General features: G+C 41.8%; 1 protein-coding gene across 1 annotated transcript in view; it reads right to left on the reverse strand.

Moving 5' to 3' along the window:
- The window catches only part of LOC122801802 (spidroin-2-like), a 1,016,563-nt gene that overhangs the window by 376,242 nt on the left and 617,013 nt on the right, over positions 1 to 23,308 (reverse strand). The window lies entirely within an intron of this gene.

Raw genomic sequence — 23,308 nt, forward strand, 5'->3', positions numbered from 1 at the left:
CTGTGGAGCCAATACGTTTTGTGCTAGTATTCAGGTGATGTGGCCAGTGCTGAGTAAGAGGGAAAAATGCTACCCAGTTTTTGGGATGGCTTTTGTTTTGCTAAAACTGGGACAACCTGGTTGGCTTTAAGTGTTGTCCTGAGTCCCTTTGGGTATTCCCTATCCTTCTGGAAGATTTTAGTAAATTTTATTAGGAAGTATACTGCTTATGCATTACTGCACTGAGAAAACTAGGGTTAATTTGTTTGGTGCTTGGGAAAATATATTTTACATTATAAACTTCTGTTTTGTAAAGTTCTAAAGCAACCCTTCTGTTCTCACTGTGCACTCCCCTACAACCATACTCTTCTGAGCTCCACTATCTTCCCATGAGTCCGCCTGTGGCTAGGTCATGGACTAGAGTCTGGAAGTCTACTACTACTTCCCCAAGCCACAAGAAGAAAAAAACTTGTCTGGGAGGCTTCAGTCTTCAAAGCCAGCTTGGCTTTCCTGGGTTGCTGCTGAGTGGCACACTTGTGGCCAACAGTTGTTCCTCAGCTCTCATCTTTTTCTCTCTTCCCCAGGGCAAGCACTACATTTATCCAACCATTCTTTTCTGGGGAGTCTTACAGAAAAAGAAAACATAAGTCCAGACATTGTTCCTCTTCTGGCACGGATAACTGGCTGGGTTTGACAAAATGACTTTTGAGAGCTTTTCATTTATTCACTGATGATTACTGGAAGAAAATTATTTACCTGTCAGGCTCTAACTTCCAGTCTAAGGAACAGGATTCAGGCTACAACTGTTGTTCCTCATATTCTCTCACTACAGAATATAGAGTCTGATCCTACAGGCAGCTTTTCCTCAGATTCTCCTCAAGAATGGTCACTTCTCTAACACTATAACTAGTATACTGGACATCTTTTAATGGTGATTTATACAAATCTTGAAGGTTCTACATGTACCTCTTGTTTGGTAGCCTGCACTTTTCATGACATGTACGGTATCTAAGCATAAAAACTCTGATAAGTCATACAAATTTGTCTTAGTCTCCTTACAAGTTCATTTTTTTCTAATCCCAACACAGGTCCTACAGTTATTTCCTTGTCAATGTCAGCGCTTTCCAAGCTACTTTCAGCTACTAACCTTGCCCTTTCTGATACACGGGGAAAGGTTTTAAATCAGTTTGGTAGAGAGAGTTTATTTTTCCACACTGGTACATCTTGAATTTTTAAGGATTCCTATGATAATTTAAGGAACTTAATTGTTGATCTCCCTCCTTCAGATAAAACTTTTATACCTTCAATAGTATCTGTTCTGACTCGGGTAATCAACTATTACTTTACATCTGCTTATGATACTGACGATACTGTTTACAGTGTTGCTATCACTGGGTCTATTTTGAGAAAATATGTTTGGTTAGTCTCAAAATTTGCAAGATAATGATGAAATTGAAACTTCAATGTTCCCTTTCTTCCACTGAAGTTCTTACGACTTTGATGAAAGGAAAAAGTTAATTCAAGGCATTGCCCAGATTTTTCAACATTTCTTTGTAAAATATAACAATTTATTTTTTCAGTGTAGGCTTTTCTTTTAGATGGCAAAGCAAGTGTACACAGCAAAGTTTAGGAAAACAAAATTTCCAAAAAAAAAAAAAAAAACATGGTAGGGAGGATCCCCCCCCCTAGAACTAGGGACAACAAACAAATGTCTAACTGATTTTATGACCCCACTGAATGTTCAAAATTTTCAAATGACCGTCTGGATTTTTCTCCTGAGGACGTGCAGGAGGCATTAAAGGAGGAGTGGTGGAAAAATTTTTTTTTTAGTATATACAGTACAGTTGTGTAAATCTTACTAGAACAGTATTTGTTTTTTCTGCAGCAGCCACCTCTATTCCCCTATTTTTTTTTTTGCCATGGTGTGAGGTTTATTTTTATAGTCGGTTTGGGTTTTAGCCTCCCTATTTTCTGACGTATTTGCTGCAATAGCCACAGGTTTTATCTTCAGCTCTCACTCTTACCAGTTGGCTAGGCAGTATGAAAGCAGCCCTAAAGCTTTGCAAATCTAGCCAGTTGGTCCAATCCTTGGCAAACTGCCCCACACAGCTTCAGGCTACAGCAGGAGCGATCTATCTGAACATCTACTGTTATGGTAAGTTTACTTACATGACAGTACTTGCTAATCAGTTTTGGCGTTATGGAGGACTGAAAGTATACATTCTTTACTTTAAGAGATTGTCAATATTTTTTGCTTTTAGCCACATGTACTTTATTTTGACATTCTGCCAACTAATAATTTTTGAGACTGCAATGTAGTATATATTATTTTTGACAATGATGCTTTTTTATTTAATGTAAAACTGTGTAATTTCCAGTTTTTGCTTTTCTAACAGTGGTTTACAGCTTGGTGAGCATTATTTAACAAATTTACTGGAAAGCTTACTGTTTAAATTTAGATGACAATGGTTACATAATTTTGTTCAAGCTACAGGGTTTTGGGAAATAAGCACTACAACAAACTTGAAAAGACATCGGCACCAAAACCAACAGACATTAAGTACATGCTTAAAGGAAAGCTCCATCTCAGAACTAAAAAAAAAAAAAAAACAAACTTTTTTTCAGTCTTACTGCTTTCTGATCTTAATGCCTCAAAATCACTGTGCTGCTTATAGAATTTTAATGTTTTCCACAAAATGTCAGCCAATGGGGCTTGACGTATCAATGTGATTTTATTCTTCAAGCCTCTTTCACATAATAAATTTTAAGCCTGCTTTACACGAATCATGCTGGACATAAGTAGTGGTGTATTCCCCTGCCACTGAAATATAACGGGCTCAGAGTCAGTGTTATCTTCTGTAACAGAACTGCTTTTTTTTCCTTGAATGGCCCTCATTTGTGTGCATCTCAGAGAGCTTGTTTTACAGTATACTAAGGAGTTATGCAGCTGAAAAAGTTGCTGAACTGAAGGCCTTTGATCAAAGTATGTTTTTGTAAAAGTTCAAAATGAACTGTCTAGGGTTGCCACCTTTTTTCAAATGCACAAAGTGAGACTTTTTTGTAGAAAAGTGAGATTTTGCATAAGAAAACATACCCACACAGCCAGTACAAAAGACAAAACTTCACATTTTTGCCAAAATAAAAGCTTATTCTTGTAGTAGTTTATTTGCTAATGCTATTTCATACAACATGTAGGTGTTTCAGATACAAAATAACTGTTTTATGCAACTAAGACATATTTTGTCCTAAAATCTCAAGACATTTGCCATCTTTTATTTTTTCCCCCTTAGGACACAACCCTAGAAATGACATTTCCCCCATACTGTGGTAAATGTGTTGCTACTTTACAAAAATTACAATATTTTTTGACTTTTCTCTAAATGTCAGAGACATCTTTTGATACCATATTTAAGTCATCATATAATGTATAGTAGTACAAACAAACATTTCAAGTTTAAAACTTAACATTTCAATACTACGATAGTGCTTCTATAAATCTGTCAAAAGAGGTGACAACTGCCTTTGAGCCATTCACTGATCTAATTGCTCTGATTTGCAACAAAAAGCATGGTTACATTGGAGGCAGCTGTAAATCAGTGTAATTTATCTTCCTTTCTGTAATAAAGGCAATGGAAAACAGTTTCACACCTGTCTTTTCCCAGCAGTTGTTGACCTCCTGATCAGCAGGACTAATTACACACACACACACACACACACACACACACACACACACACACACACACACACACACACACACACACACACACACACACGACTGTCAGCAGTACAGGACTACAAACTTCTGTGTCTATGGTATCTCATGCAGGCATAGACAAATTCCTCTGAGTTTTAAAAAAAAAAAAAAAAGGTAGGTGGCCTTTCCCTTCCTTTATGAAGTACAGGAAGGTTTCCAGCACCTGCACAACACTAGAACCATAGTGTAGGGAGGAAAGCAACCTAAGAGTCGAGTTAAACTGAGTAGGTGGAGTTTTCCTTTAAAAAGGCAACACTTCTTACAGAAGTGAAGTCTCACAATGGAGTTACTTGCACAGCAGTCTGCTTTTGGTCATGGCTTAGCTTATCAGACTGCTTGAGTGCATTAAACAACATGCAATGTATCCAAGGGTGGGGGAAATTAATTGAAGAGGACTGGCCGTACATCAATCTTTACATTACATGAATGGAGATGTCTGCAGTAAAGGTGATAATGGCCCAGAAGACAAGTATATAATGCTCAAAGGTGGGCATCAGCATGCATCAGAATTCATGAAGTGATTAAAGCAATGATTGCAGCAGTGAACCACACAATGCACATCTTTCAGTGACTCCCAGATGAAGTAAGGTAACCATCCAAAAGCAATATTAGCAAGGCCAGCTTCAGGTTTATGAAGTCATACAAACTACCAATGCAGCTGTCAAAACCACTCTCCAGCTACAGCTACTTGATGCAACATTGGCTGGATGTGCGAGTGAAGACATCTTTAATGTGCAGATCTGAGATCAAAGGCACTGCTTTTGATGAATCAGGATCTCAGTATTACTTTATTTCCACTAATTCAGCATGTAATATTCCTGCCTTCACAAGTGAGGTAATGAAAAAGATGCATCTGGACTCAGTCCATGACCTTGTCACATGAAGAAATCACTGCTGCATGTTAACAAGACATCCTGAACATCTGGGTCTCCCAGGTCTAGTCTGCCAACATCTTTAGTAAATTCAGCTCGACCAAATGATCATCTGACAGGCCTGTCATTCCCCAACGTGCACAACATACAGCCTTAAGGTCTGGTGATATGGCTACAGAAGTCAATAATTACCATTTGGCCCAACGTTCTTGGCACTGACTCTGGCACAGCAATTTGTGACTTGCACTTAAATCAGCAACAACTCATCCCCAGACTCAAAGGTTCAAAGATGGCCAGGGACCACACAATAGATAAAACTACTACTGACCTCTTTCCACCTTTTTAATGACCAATATACATTTTCACCAAACCATAAATCAACCCTTTTCTGAAACACCTCAATACTTCCTAATTTCTACTGGTAAGGAATTCTTTTTCCTTCACTGCCTTGGAAATATTTACTTCCAATTGTTTCTACACATCACCTGAGCTCTAAGACTCGCATTAACTTAGCTCTAACATACTTGCTGTGCTGAAGGAAATCAACCCCAACTGACAGCTTAATTGAAGCTTAGATAAATAATTATAAATCCATGTTATCACCCCTTGTCAAAAACTTGTCCTTATGTACGCAATGCAATGCCACTTACTCTATATCAGAGAGACAACTTTATCATACAGAAAACATCAAATAATTTCAATCTATATACGAAATTTTCCTTGTGAAAAACCTCTGAACCTTTTCAAGTCTGATGAGATCTTCCCTAGAACAGACAAAAATTATAACCATATTCCAATGTTGGCCTTGTAATTACTTTGTAAATAGGAATGATTACCAATTTATCACTAAATGACGCAGTTCTCAAGTGTCCTTATTAAAAAAAAAAAGTTTTTTCTAATACTTTTATTTATACGTCCTTCAAAACTCAATTTATTAAAATTCCTAGCTTGTCAGAGTTTCCCTAGGAAGGGAAAAATCCATACTATATGGGTAGACTAAATTATATTTTTACCTTGCAATTAAAAGTTATATATGGGTATATTTAATTGAGCTCAGATGTGTACTGAAACTAAATATTTCTGTATACCACACTGATTTTTCACTGAAGTAACCACACCTACAATCTCTGCATCATCTGCAAATTTTCCAATCCAACAATTAACAGTTGGGAATGAGACAAAAGTGTGAAACCCAGGCCAGAAGAATGGGGTACTCCTCTAGAACTTTTCTGACTTAAGCCCTTGAATTAACAGACTAGCCGCCCTTTTATTTAACCAACTTCCAATCCATCTACCAACATATTTATTAAAATTTCTTGTCTCTCTAAGAGGCTCAGCTGAATGTCTTGGACAAATCCAAATATATAACACTGACTGGATGAATCAAGTCCAAAGCTTCAACTACAAACAAAAATTAATCAAATTTGTTATAGCAGACCTTTGAAAAATGTTACATGTTTGCTCTACCAAACAATACATTACATCCAACAAAATTCTCTCAAAAGTTTCACTGCTAAGACTAGTCAGACTTACAGGCCTGAAATTATCAATTCCATAAGCAGTACCACCTTTATGCAATGGGACAACTCAGGCACATTTTTAATGAAGTGGTACAAAGCCTAAACTCAAAGAAAATTGGAAAAAACTACGCCAAACTTTCTATAACATTATAATAAAAACAGAAGCAGTCCGTTTACTTCATCTGCACCTGAAGCAGTCTCTCCTCTTATTTTCGGGAATGTCTTCATCACCATTTGAGAATTTGAAGACAGCTGGAATTTGCCAATATACCGTAAAATGAGGAGTTTTCCATTAAGACTACCACCCCATTAAAAATTCCCCAAAATGCTTAGCAAAACTATACACCAATACATTTGAATTACTATTCTATCTTCACTTATCACAAAACATATAATATACAGGCAACTTTACTACCCTAACAGACTTTTTTTATTATTATTAATCATATTACATCCGAAGCTCAATTCAAACTGACACTTAACCTTTTTAACGTTCTGTCACTTAATGCCATTCGCCCGTAAGGAAATCTTGTTCACCTCAGATGGAGTTTGCCTAAATTTCTCCCCAAGCCACCTTTTCTTCCTTAAACTTTCCCTATACTAGAGTTAAACCAAGAAGCGCTAATTAAGCCAGTAGCTTTTCTTACAGGAACAAACATTTCTACAAAGATATTTATTCTCTCATAACTTTAATCTATATCTCTTATGTAAAAATCATTGGACACCTCTCCAATTCCAGTTGTTTATAAAATCATTTATAGGTAGAAACTCAGCTTTGTTGTAATTTTTAGTCAAAATCACACTAACTTTTCTTAAATTATCCTCACTAAAAATAGCATTAACTACACAATGGTCAGAAGCACCTATGGGATGTAAAATAACTACAATTCTAACATCAATCCCCTGAAATGTAAACATTTAAGATATTATTTCTCCTTATGTACGCAATGCAATGCCACTTACTCTATATCAGAGACAAAACTTTATCATACATCTTACCATTCCCCTGCATATAATTCAAATTTATACCACAGAGACATCACACTACCAAGTTTTGGTTATTATATACATCTCTGCCTTCTCCTTTTGATGCAACAAATTCAACTTGTTATACTTACTAGAAGTCTAACATGACAAATGCACAGTGCAATTTTTGGCATTTTTTTTATATTCGAGAGAAATACCAATTCTATTTCTAAACAAAAGCCTTAATTTCCCCAATTTATGACAAAAACTTATTCAGAGAATAATAGGTGAAGGCCATCTTTTGCAAAACAATTGTGTCTATCGCCCATATATTTCCAAGTACAAATGTAATGATTGCTTGAAATGAGCATCAATCTCATAATACTATTTAGAGAGCTAGCTTCAGCCATTTTCTCCAATAACGCCCCAAAACTGGGAAAATATCTATGAAAAAAGCTTAACATGGAATTTAGAACAAAACTCAATTATCTCAGAGACATTTACTATTGACTCAAAATTATTTTACCCACCATCACTGCCTCTACATACAACAGTGGTAAAAAAAAAAAAAAAAAAATATATATATATATATATATATATATATATATATATATTTTTTTTTATACTTATAACCAATCTAAAATACCATGTTTGATTCCACCATCCTAGCCTTGTGAAGTGCTGTAACAGATAATACTGATTTTTGATATCTGTCAACATTCAATACCTTATAGCCAGTATTGACCCACAACCATTTTCAAAGAAAGCAGTAGGATTACTCCTATCTTGAGGGGCATTACTATTAACTGCTACCGAATAATGTTCATCTGGGAGAACATCATTCTGCTGAATACACACAGTGTTCAGTATCTGTTTAAGTACCAATATTAACCATATCTTACTCAATGAACAGAAATTAGTTCACAATAGCTTCCATTCTTCTCTAACCTTTACATTCTTACTTTGTAGAGGAGAAACTTCAAGAAAAGAAATAACCTCCTGTTATTTTACTCTTCTGGCATTTAAACTACCTGTTGGTAACAACTAACTCATCACAAGAGGTGATCGCAGTTCAGTATGCATGCCCTGAGTTGCCCTAACAATCTCAACTCCAAAACTAAGAGAATCATTTGTTGGACAATCACTGCTCGCACAATAATTCTGAATCCTACCAACCTTGAACAATTTACATTTATTCCAAAAGAAGTTTATATTTTCATAATGCAAGTCACAAACTTTACACTTAAGCCACTTTCTAAGAAATCAAGTAAGCAAAATTGCTCAATTATAATTACAAGAATGACAAAGTAAAAAGCAACCTTCTGTTCCTACTAGTTGCAGTGCAGCTATGCTCAACCACTAACTGCTGCACTTTGTGCCAAGCCCCCTTTTAAACATATAGGCAAGCACAATTACTGCTAACTGGCAGCAACTAAATCAACAGAGACATGCCAGGAAAATAAGTGAAGTTTTAACCCATTACCTAGCAGCCTTTCAATAAAATAATAAATGCTCTTCTGTGTGTAAATAAAATACAATCCTCCTGGTATCTGTCACTCCTTATGTGAAGAACTTCATTCTTATGGAGTATGTTAAATTATCATACAAACTGGACTATACACACATTCATTCATTCTCAGATTAGGTGCATAAATCTGAACCAACCACAGCACTCACTGGAAAGCAAGGCAAATGGAAGGAACAAATCCTGAAGGGGATGCCAGCCGACTGCAGGATGTACACACCTGATGACCCTAAGGAATTGCCAGCATACCAATGTCATGTGTCTGGAATGTGAGACGAAACCATGACACCTGGTAAAAACCCACAAGGACAATGGAGAGGGCATACAGACTTCACAAAGAAGGTACCATGGTTGAAAACCAAGAAAAGAAATCAAGCACTGAGGTAAAAATATTGTTGAGCCACCCAATTTACCTTATTTTATTTTTAAAATACAAATTGCTGTTACCATTGATTTAATGGATTGCAATTAACTGATTAAGCAATCTACTGAACATGGCTTGAAAAAGCTTCAGTTTTTAAAAAGTGTTAATCTCTTTTTTTGTAATGTCATTTTTTATTTTAATAGTCTAGTGAGGATTCCATTAAGAACTTTTTTTTAGTTTTCTAGTTTAGTTTGGCTTTTCAGTTGCCTTAATCTTAAACAGAATTCATCCATTTTGTCGAATAATGTAAATTTTGTAATAAATGGCAGCTTTACTTAATACCGCTCTATTTTTTCATACAAATTTTGTCTTTAGTGGTTTAAATGAGAGATTAGTGTTATTTTAGGAGGGTTTGTGTACATATTTTGTGTTTAACATGTGTGATATTTTTAGTGCAGTTTCCTTAAATGGTTACAAGGGTAGGACGGTGATAAGTTATTGATGACTGAGTAAACTGGTAATTAAACGCTTAAGTGGTATGATAATATCTACAGTAGAACAGTTAAAATTTTCATCACACTATCAATGTCCACTGTCAAGATAAATATAGCGCGCGCACACAGATATACGACTCTATTACCTCAGGATTTTTTTTTTTTTGTTTAGCTTATGCGGTGGACTGAAAACAGTAAAAAAAAAAAAAAAAAATTAAATCACCAATCCGGGCTCTTTATTCACAACCAAAAATTATTCAGTAGTCCATTAAGAACTACTATAAAGGGATGACTAGTAATTTAACAGTGAAAGGTAAGAAATACAGTCAGAAAGAATGAAATTAAGAAAAACTAGCAGTTTGGTGTGAAAAGTTAATTTTAATTCAAAATTCAAGAGTTTAGATATTTTCATGCTAAAGCAAATACACTACAGTTGTAAAGCCTTCTCCCTTTTGCATCCTATTCTTAAGCTAGCTAATTGATCTTTAAACCAGAAAGTACATCTGTGTAAGCAGTGTACTTACCATGACCACAGCTGTTTTAATAATAGTATCACTGCTGCACTGCACTGATTTATTGAATGCCATTTAGCATTAGGGCAGACATCAGTTACTCAGCAAACTTCTACAGCAATCGGGTGTCCTAAGAGCTAGGCTTGAGCTTATGCCCCACATTAATGAGGGCAGCAGGAAACTCAAGAGTGTATAAACTGCACTGCCTTCAATTTTCTTTTTTAAACACATAGCCACTGAGTGTACCTAAACCCCCCCCAAACACTCAAACCAAAGTAGAATACCTAAAAGACCTGTAATAAAAATGGAAATTACTACCACCAGTGACCAGTCAGGAACAGAAATGCACCAATACTATCCTACCCAAGGAGAACACCACCCAAATATTAAAGCAAAATGTACAGTTCTGTAAGAACTTAACATAACATTAGATGTCCTACTCATCACTGTTTTTACGATATTCCTGACTAATGGGCTGTCACTGCTGGCGTCCTGCTTTAGCTTCCCTAGGTCATACGTCCAATGTATGACCTCAGCTTGTAGGTCTTGTGGTACAGACATGGATGTATGAGTGTGGATCTTCAGACTCTCTCTCCAAGCCAGCGGGCCTAAAGAATACTGAGAGATGAAATGAGCAATTAGGAGGGGTTTAGCTCGAATTGGTAAGAAAATTCCCCATGCAGTCTGGTTGGTGTCTTCCTCTGTTGCTCCACTGTTTTGGATTTATTTGGCTTGGTTACACTGGTGGTCATTTTATTTTGTAAGAAAACTCCCCCTTACCCCTATAAGAGATCAAACATTAGAGACAGACAACTGAAGATGGAAATGAGAGAGAAGAGGTGATGGAGGGTGGAATGGAATATTTTGATGAATTCTTACACAACTACATTATGTCCTGACTGAAATCAAGTGTTGCAGTATTCCTGACAAATGGGCGATTCCCAAAACAGATGGATGTAAGGGTTGCTGGTTACCAAGTAGAAGAGCTGTTGAGTAGCCCAGACAGGTCTGATGTAACAAAGGCTGCTCTGGACCTGGTGAAGGCATCAATTTTGTAGTGTTTGGTAAAGGTGTGTACAGAGGACCAATTAACTGCATTTAAAATGGTCTTGGAGTCTATGCCTTTGTGGAAAGCTCCTGAGGAAGCAACTGCCCTAGTGCAGTGAGCTTTAGGGCAGGAAGGCAGGGTCTTACCATAGTGCGAGAAGCAGAAAGTGACAGCCTTAGAAATCCAGGATGCAACAGTTTGTTTGCAGACTGGCTGACCCAGCTTAGAGGGTATAAAAAGAGATGACTAGCTGGTTGGTCTTTCTGAAGGATTTAGTCTTGCCAAGGCAAAATCTAAGATGCCTGTGAATGCCTACAGAAAGTGAGATCTTCCCTTTGTTTTGGGAAAGAAGCTGGGGAAATTAATAGCCTGACAGATACAGCTTGTTCGCTACCTTAGGCATGAAGGATGGGTTAGCCCTGAGAGTCACACTGTCTTTGTGAAAAAATAAGAAAGGTGGGAATGGTCATGAGAGCCTGAAGTTCACAAATTCTCCTGGCAGGAGGTGAGAACCAAGAGGAGGATGGCTTTTTAAGTACAGACTTTCAAAGCAGATAGGAGCTGGCTCAAAAGGAGGCAGAGTAAACTTTTCGAGCACAAAATTAAGATTCTGAGGGTGAAGATGGGTTTCCCTGGGGAGTGAAGGGGCAGAACTCCTCTAAGAAAAAAGCTTGACCTCCAGCCTAGTCATATGTGGCATGCATTAAGTTCAGACAAATGAGCTTTTCGCAGCACCAGAAGAAAATAGCTTCCACTTTGCAGTGCAAGATTTTCTAATAGTGGATCTCCTAGCTCTAGCCTCTTGTAGGACTTTTACTACATCTTCAGAGAAAATATGTCATGAGGGATTAAAATCCTAACATTCATAGTGTCAAAATGAGAGATGAAGACAGAATGTCACAGTCCGTCTTTCTCTTGATTGTCGAGTGCAAAATGAGAGACGGAAGCTTCAGATGGAGCAGATACCTTTTGCTGAATTATAAGGTCCAGCTGTAGAGGGATTCATCTGCAATTTGCCTCTGCTAGGTGAAAAAGCAGGGGGAAGAAATACTGCCTGGGCTAAAATGCGGCGAGCAGGAGGAGTTTGAGTGCCTCCTTTTGTGCTCTAAGGCGGCTCTTTGGAAGAGGAGGAAGAGGAGAAAAGGCACAGAGGAATATCCATGTTCACTTCCAGGTTGTGGGACAAGGGTCCCTGGTGCAGAACAGGGGAGATGATGGTTGCTTGAAGAAGCAGATTATCTGAGGGGTGCCCCACTGGAGCGTGTTGTGGAAGACCTCCCTGTTCACAGTCCACTCATGGGGGGAAGAGTCCTCCATGGAGTGACTTAAGTAGTCTGCTAGTACTATGTCCTGAAAAGGGATGTATGTGGCTGTGAACGTGATGTCCATTTGTGTTGCTAAATCCCATGCCTCCTGTGCCAACCTGCATAATTAGTAAGATCGTGTGCATCTCTGCTTGCTGATGTACCACATAACTGTGGTATTGTATGTGAACACTTGAAGGGGCCCTGGTTTCCAAATGTGGGTGAAAATCTGAAGGGCTTGCAGCAGGGCCCTCACTTCTTTTAGGTTGCGATGTTCCTTCAGGTATTGGGATTGCAATTTCCGCTGCACTCGGTGAGATTCTGCCCAGATCCCCGTAACTCGTCTGAGGCATCTGTGTAGACCTGCTGAAGAGGAAGAGGTGGCTTGAAAGGTAGTCCCCCTGATTAAAGAGATCTAGAATGCTGGGGGGGGGGGGTCCAGAAGGGAAGTATGGCTTTGAAAAGGTGGTGGCATGCCTCTTAGAGGGGGAATGCTTTTCCAAAAGATGGCATACCCCTATCTGATGATGGGGAGGATCCATATTTTTGTGGTAAATTTTCCACCTGGTCAGGGAGAATAAATCCTTTGGAGAGGGGAAGTGGAGCTGGGGAGAGGAGGATGAGTGTTGCAGAAGGGGGTCTAGTTCAAATAAATGGAGTTCTACTTACCCGAAAATGACATCGCCAAGACGAGCTCTCCGAAACCTTAGTTTAAAAAATGACCACGCTGCTGAAACACTTCCCATGGTAAATATCCAGTTAGCCAACATGGGGAAATTTGCCCTTTTCCCCACTACAGTGCGATCCCGGAGTTGGTATATTTAGGTGTGGAGGGCACAGCCCACCACCTGGGTTGGTTGGAGATAGTGCCGTGTATATTTTTTGTACATATTGGTCAAGTGGACACTTACCATGGGAAAAGTTTCAGCAATGGGATTGTTTGTTAACCTAAGGTTTTGGAGATCTCGTCTCGGTGATGTCTTTGGGTAAGTGGGATATTGTTTACTTGAAGTAGACCCATTGCAGAAGTAGTCACAGACTTTTGCCACCAAAGAGTGGCCTCCTGGATGGAGTTTCCCTTGGTGGTTTTTCAGAGTACTTTTTTCTAGGTTTTTTTTTTCTTTGTGAACCACCCTAGGATAAAAGAAGGTAGATTTGGCTGGGTAGTTCCTTTGGTATCTAGAAACTGAGGAAAGTAGGCTCTGCCTGCAATCTTTCACAGTTTTATTTCTACCTTGGAAAGTTTTGGAGAGACTGGCTGCCTAAGAGTTAAACAATAAGTCTCTGTCCAAAGGTGAATTTAGAATTTTAGATTTGAAATCCTCAGGCATATGTTGATTGTGAAGCTGTACATATCTGCGTACAACAGATCCAGTGGTAGTTGCCCTAAAAGGATCATTTACAGCATTGTAACTGCACTTACTGCTGTATATGGCAACCTGAGTATCCTGTGAAAGACTTTGCATCCGCTGCGTAGAGTCTGCAATGGGTGGGGATCCAAGATAATTTTGTTCAAGGAGACCAAAGCAGAGATCAAATACTAAGTCATTTAAGTCTGGTAGTTAATTGCCCTAAAAAAAGAAGTTATGTACTCACCATAATGTTCCATCGGAGTAGTTATTATTCATTTTTCTGCAAACTGTGGGTACACGGATCCGTTATCGGATCCGAGGCAGCAACTTTTTTTCTAGTATCTGAAGTAGTTAACTTCATTTTATCTGCAACCTGTGGGACAGAGTCCCCAACTACTCCGACCCTGGGAGGCCCTTATGGAAGGATATTCCTGAGCACAGCAGAGCCAAAGGATGCTCTACCCCTCGAAATCAGGTCCAATTTGTAATGGGAAATGAAGGTATGTGAATTGCCCATGTCGCTGCTGCGCAAATATCATCAAAAGGTACCTTGGACGAAAAAGCAGCAGAAGTCGCCATGGACCTGGTAGAGTGAGCCTTATCTATACCAGGAGGTAATAAACCTTTTGCTTTGTAAGCATGTGAAATGCAGAGTGCGATCCATCTGGCTAAAGAAACTTTAGAAATAGCTTTTCCCATAATAGCTTTGGAAAAAGAAACAAACAATTGGTCAGTCTTGTGGAAAGACTTCGTTCTATGAAGATAGAAACAAAGTTGTCTATGAACATCCAACAAATGGAGTTTGTATTCACCTTTATTTTGAAAGCTGGGAAAGAAAACGGGCAGATTAATCGACTGGTTTATGTTTGCTTCAGATGCCACTTTAGGTAAGAAGGAAGGGTTAGTACGGAGGGAAACCCTATCCTTATGGAAGACCAAATAGGGAGGCATGGCAGACAAAGCTTGAAGCTCTGAAACTCTCCTAGCCGAAATGATGGCTACTAGGAAAGCTCTCTTCCAGGAGAGAAATTTTAAGACCACCGACACTGCGGGTTCGAAAGGAGGGGCAACCAATGTCTGTAAAACAAAAGTAAGGTCCCAAGGAGGTACAGAATCCTTGACAGGGGGTCGTAGCATAAAAGTACATTTGAGAAAGGCCTTACACAGCCTAGAGGAGGGTAAGGCCATGTCTTCAAGGTGAAAACTGGAAATGGCTGCCAACTGTACTTTCACTGTGGAGGAACTAGCTCCTTGCTGAAAAATACTAGACAGGAAGTCCAACACCGCTGGAACAGGAGCTGTAAAGGGATCTATTTCTCTCTGTGAAGCCCAGATGGAAAAACGCTTCCATTTACTGCAATATAGTTTTCTAGTGGAATCTTTAAGAGAGGCCACTAAAATCGATTTGACCTGGGATGAAAGACCGGGAGTCCTGGCGATTAACGGAACTGGAGCAACCAAGCTGTAAGCTTGAGGCTGCCCAGATTGGGTGGACGTGTCCCCGACAGATGGGAAATTAGATCTGGGCAGGGATCCAGAACCCACCAGGGAGCTAATAGAGGAGACCAAAGGAATGGGAACCAAACTTGACGAAAACAGGACAATGAGGATCACTTTGCACCGTAGTCGGCAAGCTTTCTGCAGAAACTTCGGAATGAGTGGCAATGGAGGATAAGCATACAGAAGCCCGGGGGGCCAAGCATGGACTAGAGCGTCTCTGGGGACTTCCCCTGGTGAGGGAATCAGAGCGAAGAACTCTCTGCACTTCGCATTGGAAGGAGAAGCGAAGAGATCGCAGCAAGGCTGACCCCATGCCAGAAAAATCTCCTCCGCTACTGACCGTTTCAGAGACCACTCGTAGGGCATCAGAATGGCCCGGGTCAATCTGTCCACTAAAATGTTGGAGCGCCCCGGGATGTGCGTTGCTATCAGACACCAACCGGTGGACATCGCTCACTCCCACACTCTCATGGCCTTGTGACATAGAGGATAGGATCTGGTTCCCCCCTGCTTGTTGATATACCAGATGACCAACATGTTGTCTGACTGAATTGCGATCAATCCGAGAGGGAGGACTGTGTGAAAGGCTTCCAATGCTAAAAGCACTGCCCTCATCTCTAGAACATTTATGTGCAAATTGGTCTCAGTTAGGGACCACGTACCCTGGACTGTCCTTCCCAAACAGTGCCCCCCCCACCAGAGTTGGGAGGCATCTGTGGTCACTGTGGTTTCGACTAGGGTTGATGCAAATGGACGTCCTGTTGATACCTCCGGTGACGTCAATCACCAAACAAAAGGTGTGGCTGATCTTGATCGGAAATTCCATGGGCAGGTCTAGCCAGGACCACTGGACCGCCAGAGTCCATTGAAGAACCCGTATGTGAAGACGTGCATACGGGAGAATAGATATGGCGGCAGCCATGGAGCCCGGAGAACCCCACTCGCCTTTGAAGACTGGGAGTTCACTATCTGAGCTATGTGGCCCTTGAGATGTAGAATCCTGTCTGGAGTTAGGAATACCTTCATCTGCAAAGTGTCTAACCGTGCCCCAATGAAGTCTAGAATTTGTACTGGTTGCAAATGGGATTTGTGAACATTGACTGTAATTCCCAGTGAATCTGCTAATCGAATGAAAATCTCGGGCCAGACACAAGTGATGCTTGTGCGCAGCGAAGAGCCAGTTGTCCAGGTAAGGAAACACCTGAATACACTGAAGCCTCAGGTGGGCCGCTACAACTGCCATTACCTTGGTGAACACCCTGGGGGCTGTGGTGAGACCAAAGGGTAGGGCCCTGAACTGAAAGTGACTGGCTCCCAGCCGGAAGCACAGAAACCTCCTGGAGCTTCTGTGTATTTTGATGTGGTAGTAAGCATCCTGAAGGTCTAACAAGCACATCCAGTCGCACACTCTGAGATAAGGTAGAATGGACTGTAGAGTGACCATCCAGAATTTCTGTTTTGTTACAGACAGGTTTAATGTGGACAGGTCTAGTATGGGCCTGAGGTCCCCAGTCTTTTTTGGCACCAAAAAGAACCTTGAGTAGACGCCTAATCCGGACTGATCGGGAGGAACCTGTTCGATGGCTGGTTTGATAATCAGCTTTGAAACCTCTAGAGCTGCGGCCTCGCTGTGAGCGGGTGGAACATCCGGGAGGTGTCTTGTAATGTTTGGAGGAGCAATGAAAGGAATAGAGTAACCTTTGGATATTATCTGAAGAACCCAGTGATCTGTTGTAACGGACTCCCATGCCGATGGGTGTAAGGACAATCGTCCCCAGACTGCCTCCAGAGTAGGACAGTCAGGCAACCCCTCAGGGCTGCTGACCGGGTCTATCAGAAAAGGGATCCCTAGACCCGAAATTCCTGGGACCCCCTCTACCTCTGGGTTGGCGTCGATCTTGTCCCCCTCTGCCTCTGGGGGAATAGCTGTCCTGAGAATCCTGGGAAAACTGAGATTTTCGGAACCACATCATCTTCTGCCCCCTCGTATTCCTGGAGAAGGACCGCTGAGGGTTAGAGAAGCGGACTACGACGGCAGACAAAGTCTTCCAGTCCTTTTTGCTCTGGACCAGTGTGTCACGTACTGTCTTCCCAAAGAGGGAAGAGCCGTTGTAGGGAGCATTGATAAGACACCTTGAAAGGGTCTGTGAACTGACACAATATGAGCCAGGCATGACGCCTCATGGCTATGCCTGTCCCAGCCGCTCTAGCTGCTCCTTCCGTGGCGTGGGAAAGTAGCCGCATAGATGTATTCGAGACTGATTTCAGAGTAGACATTTTCGCCGAAAACAGTTTGTCCTGCAGCAATAAAGACTCTGGGGGCGACTCAGCGAATTCTGAATCAAGGTCTCACTGAAGTCGAATCACATGTGCCAAATAATTTAGCGCACGGATAGAAAAAGTCACTGAAGAGTATACGCACTTCCCAAACCTATCCACCAACCTGGACTCCTTGTCTGGAAGGTGGACTAAGGAACTCTCCTGTTCTAGTTCCTTCCTTGTGGCCGCTGCAACCAACATAGCATCAACTGGGGCTCCTTTCGACCACGGTTGTCTATCCGAAGTAGGAGATAAGACCTTGTCAGGACGTTTGGGGATGGGTTCTACTGTGTCTGGCTCCTTCCATGCCCTCGTGCTGATGAGGTCCACCAAGGGGTCTGCTGGTGGGGACACCCAGGAAGTAGATGGGCCCGTGCCAAAGGCCTCCAGGAACACTGACTCATCCCCAGAAGGTTTTGGGGCTGACCAACCTCCCCTCTGGCAGAGGATTTCCATAATTTCTCCGAAGGAGACGTCTTCGGGAGGTGACCTGGGGGAACCTTCTCCTTCATCTAAGTCAGTGGTGAGGGACTCTGGGGAGTCCAGGTGCCTCCTTTTGCACTTGCGGTGGCCCTCATCAGTGGGACTTTCAGAAGGGGATCTGCGAGCCACAGGGGTTTCCCGACCTGGGGATCCTCTGGCATGGGCTGTCCCTGAGACAGGATGAAGGGAGTAGTCGCCAAATCCAGGGGGGCCTGGGTGGTATCCGAGGGAATGGTTTGGGGTCTCAATCCCTGGGAGTGAACCCTCTCCACCACTTTGAAGGCCGAAGGAGAAGTCCTCCCTGGATCTGAAGCGGGGACTGGGGCTGATGCCAGGGTAGCCTGCAGTCTGAGGGAACGGATCTGGTTCGAAAGGGTCGGAGCCGAAGAATCCATTCTTCCGGGTCCGGCTCCCTATCCGCGGCCCCAAGAGTCACTCGGATCAGAGTAGGTCTGATCTGAGGAACTCAAGGTAACAGCCGGAGTCGAGGTTGGAGGAACAGTCGGCGCCGAGCTACCAGCTCTGAAGAACCTCGGATCCAAAAGCCCCGAAGCACGGATCGGGGAAGGAGAGATGGGGTGGAAAAGAGGCATGGAGGTCGCCCCTCCAGAGGGAGAGGGACCTGGCAAGACTCCCATCTGAATTTGGGTCTAAGTGGGGGAAGGGCAGGCCTGAGAACTACTCTGCTACCAACAAAATTTTACACTAATGACCAACGAGCACTACAGAAGGAGAGGAAGGGTAATCCTACACAAGCACACTAGATATAGACAAAAGTTTCCACTTACTATCCCTTTTTTAGCTCAGAGCAAAGGATACCACGATGCACACTACTGGTGTGGCAAACGAGATCTGAGGGAAGATAGGAGATGGTAGGGCATTACGGGTAAGGGGAGGAGCTCAGAGCTTGGAGCAGATGCTAGAAAAAAAGTTGCCGGCTCGGATCCGATACGGATCCATATACCCACAGGTTGCAGATAAAATGAAGTTAACTACTTCAGATGCAAGGGTAGTAGAGGTGTAAACCTCTTTTCCCCATCTATCCAAAGCCCTACTTATCTTTGTTGGTAGGAAATTAGCACTTAGTTGTAGTTTAGAGGATTATCTGGAGAGAGATAAAGTACAGTTGTGTACACTTACCATATATGTAGATGTTCGAGTGTATTCACTGTTGCAGTCATTACATTTGGGTAATCTGCTGGCAGGTTGCCGTCAGTTGGCCTGAATAAAAGTCTAGGGTCCTGCGTCGGTTGCTCTCTCTTCTTCCATGATGTCAGGGGTATAAAACATGCAGCCGCCATTTTAATCAGTTTTTCTTGCCCCAGATGTCAGGTGCCCCCCAAATGGGGAGCGCAAAAAAAAAAAAAAAAAATATATATATATATATATATATATATATATATATGCGCATGTAATTTGGAACACAAAAAATATACCCCCAACTAAAAGCAAATACACCAAAAAGGCTTTTGAGCATAGTAAAGGAAAGAAGAGGTATAATGAGAGAAATAGGGGGCTGGTGGGTGGGTAACCAAGACTGCAACTGTGAATACACTCGAACATCTACATTTATGGTAAGTGTACACAACTGTACTATGTTCTTCGCGTTTCACTGTTGGTCATTACATTTGGGTAGAATCCCAAAGCTATGGTTGGGAGGATGGAATTATACAGCATTAGTGGAAGCTATAAGGCCCTGCAGAACAGCAGTGGCAAAGCCTGCTCTGGATTTAGAAAACAGAGGTAAATGGTAATGTTTGGTGAACGTATGAACTGAGCTCCAAAGTAGCAGTTTCTAGAATGTCGCTGGTAGGAGCCCCTCTAAGAAAAGCTGCAGAAGTAGATGCAGCCCTGGTAGAATTGGATCTGATCCCCCTTGGGGACAGGTTTACCATGGTGCATGCAGCAGAAACAAATACAATGGCTTATCCACTTTGAAATAGTCTGCTTTGAAATAGCCCTTCCCTCTGCCCCTGCAGCAAATGCCACCAGTAGTTGCTCAGATTTTCTTAGACAAATGTGTCTTGTTTAAATAGAATCTTAGTTGTCTGTGTACATCCAATGAATGCAGAATCCGCTCCCCCTTGTTCTGTGGATTTGGGTAAAAAGTTGACAGATGAATGGTCTGAGAGCCACACTGGATACCACCTTAGGCATAAATGATGGATTGGTCCTGAGGGCCACCCTGTCCGGACAAAAGACAATGAAAGGCTCCACTGCCACGAGAGCCTGTAGTTCTGAAATCCTTCTTGCTGAAGTGACTGCTAAAAGAAAAGCAGTCTTCCAAGAGAGAAATGTTATGTCTGCAGTAACAGCAGGTTCAAAAGGAGGTAGGGTGAGTTTTTCCAGCACAAAACTGAGGTCCCATGCAGGAGTTGATGCTCTCCTGGGAGGTCTCAAATTTTTGGCCCCTCTGAGGTGCTGCTTTAGCAGGGGATGAGAAAAGAGAGGGGGCTCTGTGTTGTAATGAGCCGAAATGGCAGAGGCATGGATTTTTATAGAAGAAAATGATAGGCCCTTGTTAAGCATCTCAGTTAAGTATTGCATAATCTGAGGAATATTGGGCATTGCTGTGTTTATTCCTTGTGCTTAGTTCCAGGCACAGAATTTTTTCCATTTATCAGCATAAGATTTTCTAGTACTAGGCCTTCTAGCCTCCAAAATGACATCCATCACAGGTTTACTGAGAGATGTGACTGGTGAAATTAGTTGATTAGCCATGCTGCAAGATTCAGAGTTTGGAGCAGAGTGTGCAGAATTTGATAGTTCTGGTGAGACAGTAGGTAAGTTGTCTGAGGCAGGTACCACGGAGGAAGGTGTGACATATTGGGTAGAAGCAGGTACCACCTTTGGCGAGGCCAGTCTGGAGCAATCAGAATCATTTTCGTTTTTTCCTGTCTGACTTTTAGTAAAACCTTGGAGAGCAGAGGCAGTGGGGGAAAGGCATAGACTGATAGGTTTTTCCAGCTGAAGGATAGAGCATCCACTTTCCAAGCTTTTTTGTGACGAGTTCTTGTGCAGAATTTGTCCAACTGATAATTTTGGGAAGAGGCAAAATGATCTATGTCTGGGCTCCCCCATCTTTGTGTCAACATGCTGAAGATTTGTGGATCCAGTTTCCATTTGTGCGGGTCCATAAGATTTCTGCTTAGCTCGTCTGCCAGAGTATTTTGCTTTCCTGGCAACAGTTGAGCTTGTAGATATATTTGGTAAGTCAAGGCCGTGTTCCACAAAGCCACGTAACTGTGGTGTTATCCATCTTTATCAGTAGTTGTCCTGGATGAAGAAAGTCCTTGAAGGCTGTCAGAGCATTCTGTAAAGCTAGCATTTCTTTCTGGTTGATATGTAGGTGCATTTGATTTGGGCTCCATTCGCCCTGAATGCAACTCCCTGCCAGATGGGCCCCCAAAGCATAATCTGATGAGTCTGTAGTCTGGGTTTGGGTGGCAGGGGGTGGAATGAACGACAGTCCCTTGTTTTGGTGACAGGCCTCTGCCCACCAAAGGAACTCCTGTAGCAGGCAAGAAATGATAGGAATCATTGTTTCCAGCCTGCGACAATGTTGACTCCATAAGCTTTTCAGGTACCATTGAAGTTTCCTCATATGCAGTCTTGCTTATCTAATTAGTAGAATGCAGGAAGCCATGAACCCCAAGGCCTGCAGAATTTGTCTTGCAGATAGCTGGGTTTTTGTGGCCACTTGTTTGAAGTATGTCATCAATTGAATGTTTGTCTGGCATGAGGTAAGCCATCTGGGCAGTTGTATTCAAGTTTGCACCCAGGAATGTAATTAATTGAGAGGGTACCAGTTGTGATTTCTTTTCGTTTATGATGTACCCTAGGCATGTTAGAAGCCTTTTCACAAACGCCAGATGTGGTAGAAGTGTCCTTGTTTTCTGCCTGGATGAGACCATCGTCCAGATGAGGATAAATTTGAATGTTTCTTTGTCTGCAAAATGCAATTACTGGTACCAGGCACTTTGTGAAGACCCTGGGTGCAGTAGATAAGCCAAAGAGCAGTGCAAAGAACTGGTAATGCAAAAAGCCTGCTTTGAAGTGGAGGTATCTTCTGCAACGTTCCCTGATTGGGATACGCAGGTAAGCCTCTTAAGTCTAGTTACCAACCAGGCATCCTTGCTCAGCATAGGCAGTAACTGCTGTAGAGTCAGCATCTTGAATTTTGGAATGTCCAGGAAAGTATTTAGAATGGTTAAGTGCAGAATTGGACGCCGTGAGTTGTCTTTTCTGGGTACCAGGAAATGTGTTGAATAAGAACCTTGTCCTTTTTCCTTTTCTGGCACTGGTTGAATAGCCCCTATATCCATGAGGGAAAGAACTTGTTTCTGGGCCTCTGCCCACTGATTTGAAGGCAGATCTGACCATCTGATTGGAATTGGCAACGTGTGGAAATGAAATCTGTACCCCTGGGATACTATATTTAAGACCCACTTGTCCTGGGTAATTAGATGCCAATTTTGTGCATGAAGTGCTATTTTCCCCACCAAAGAGGCTGCCAAAAGATAAGTGCTTGGAAATGGCAGAAGAAAGTCATTGAGACTGTTTACCGTGAGGGTGGGGGGCCTTGCTACTTCCAGATTTGGAGGTGGAGGCACCCCATTGTTTTGTTCTGCAAGTTCCTTGTGACTGAAACCTGGAGCCTTTGGAGTGTCTGAGTTTGACCTGAGCGGCTCTGTTGGATACTGGAAAGGACCAATTCTTAGTAGGCCAGTGCCTATTGAACCTGGGTGGCTGCACTTGTAAGAAATCCTTTACAGTTTGCATAGATTTAGCTTTGTCTTCCATCTTTTTCAAAACTTCTTCTGCCTTATTACCAAATAGACTGCCCTGTTGTAAAGGAGCATCCGACAATTTTGCTTTAACATGATCAGGCAAATTTTGCTCCTTGAGCCAAGCATGCCTTCTTATCACAGATCCAGTTACGGCGGCCCTGCAAGAGGCCTCCAAGGAATCAAAACCGCATTGCAAAATATGCTTTCCAACTTGTTCAGCTGAATGCAATAAATCTTGTAACTCTATTTTCCACAGAGTCAGGAATCAACATCATTTTCTGTTTCAGTAAGCCCATGACATGCTGCTGATATTTAAGCATATGAAATGGACAGTTTAAAGCCCTGATAGCCAGGGTTGCAGACGTGTAAACCTTCTTACTCCATCTATCCAGCACCCTGGAGTCTCTATCAGAAGGGGTAGAATTTTTAGCAGTAGAAGCCTTAACACCCTTGGGACCCAGAGAAATTGTTTCAGGATCAGCAGTAGGATTTTTAAAAAGAAACTTGTGGAAGTCAGGAACCCTGT

This window comes from Protopterus annectens, chromosome 5.part0 (genome assembly GCF_019279795.1).
Source record: "Protopterus annectens isolate FY-2018-M chromosome 5.part0, PAN1.0, whole genome shotgun sequence".
NCBI classification, from domain to species: Eukaryota; Metazoa; Chordata; order Ceratodontiformes; family Protopteridae; genus Protopterus; species Protopterus annectens.